This window comes from Octopus bimaculoides, chromosome 26 (assembly GCF_001194135.2).
Source record: "Octopus bimaculoides isolate UCB-OBI-ISO-001 chromosome 26, ASM119413v2, whole genome shotgun sequence".
In the NCBI taxonomy this organism is placed as follows: Eukaryota; Metazoa; Mollusca; class Cephalopoda; order Octopoda; family Octopodidae; genus Octopus; species Octopus bimaculoides.
This window is the reverse complement of record NC_069006.1, coordinates 17372227-17373222: the sequence shown is the minus strand read 5'-3', so window position 1 is coordinate 17373222 and position 996 is coordinate 17372227.

The following is a 996-nucleotide window of genomic DNA, read 5'->3' as shown; positions in this document are numbered from 1 at the left end:
ATATATATATATATACATATACATATATTTATATATATTCAGTCACCTTGTGAAAATATATCCTGAGAAAAAGTCATGAAATTTTCTGGTAGTTGTGTGGTAGAGAGTTGGTTTCCCAACCACAGTTCCAAGCTCATTGCATGGCATCTTAGACAAATGGCTTCTACTATAGCCCTGGGTTGAAGAAAGCCCTGTGGTGCCCCAGAATGGTTGTAGTCCAATGATTGAAACAAATAAAGGATAAAACTGAGAGCAAGGGGTCAGTGAGCATGTTCTTTCCTTATTAATCTTCATCAGGGTTATCCTTTATCTTTTATCTTCACTTGCTTCAGCCATTAGACTGTGGCCATGCTGGAGCACTGCATTAAACAATTTTAATTGAATGAATCGACTCCAGTACATAATACATCTTGTAAAGTCCAGCACTTATTCTATCAGTATCTTTTGCCAAACCACTAGGTTATGGGGATGTGAACACACATAACCAGTTGTCAAGCAGTGTTGGGGAACAAACATATATACAAACACACAGACAGATAAACAGACACACACACACACACACGCAAACAAATACACAGACATTACTATTATATCATTATTATTTAAAACAGTTTCCTTTGGAGTAATCGACTTAATCCCTTGTTCCCTTAATCCAATGTAATCGACTTAATTCCTTGTTTCTCCCCTCTATTGCCCTTGTGGGCAATAAAGAAATATACATACATACATACATATATGCAATTGTATGTATGTACTTACGTATAAGAAGTTGCATGACCACTCAGCTCTGGATGCACATTTACTTATAATAGAAACAACTGTAAGCTAATGCAAGGGACTCTTGTTTGTATATAATTTATTGATTGATATTACTCTCTGTAGTGACCTAATGTTTTACTGTGATGCCTAATTATATTGAGGTCCAAAACTGGTTATGAGGGTCACTATGCTGAAGGAGATTCATGATATATGTGTGTGTGTGTGTGTGTGTGTGTG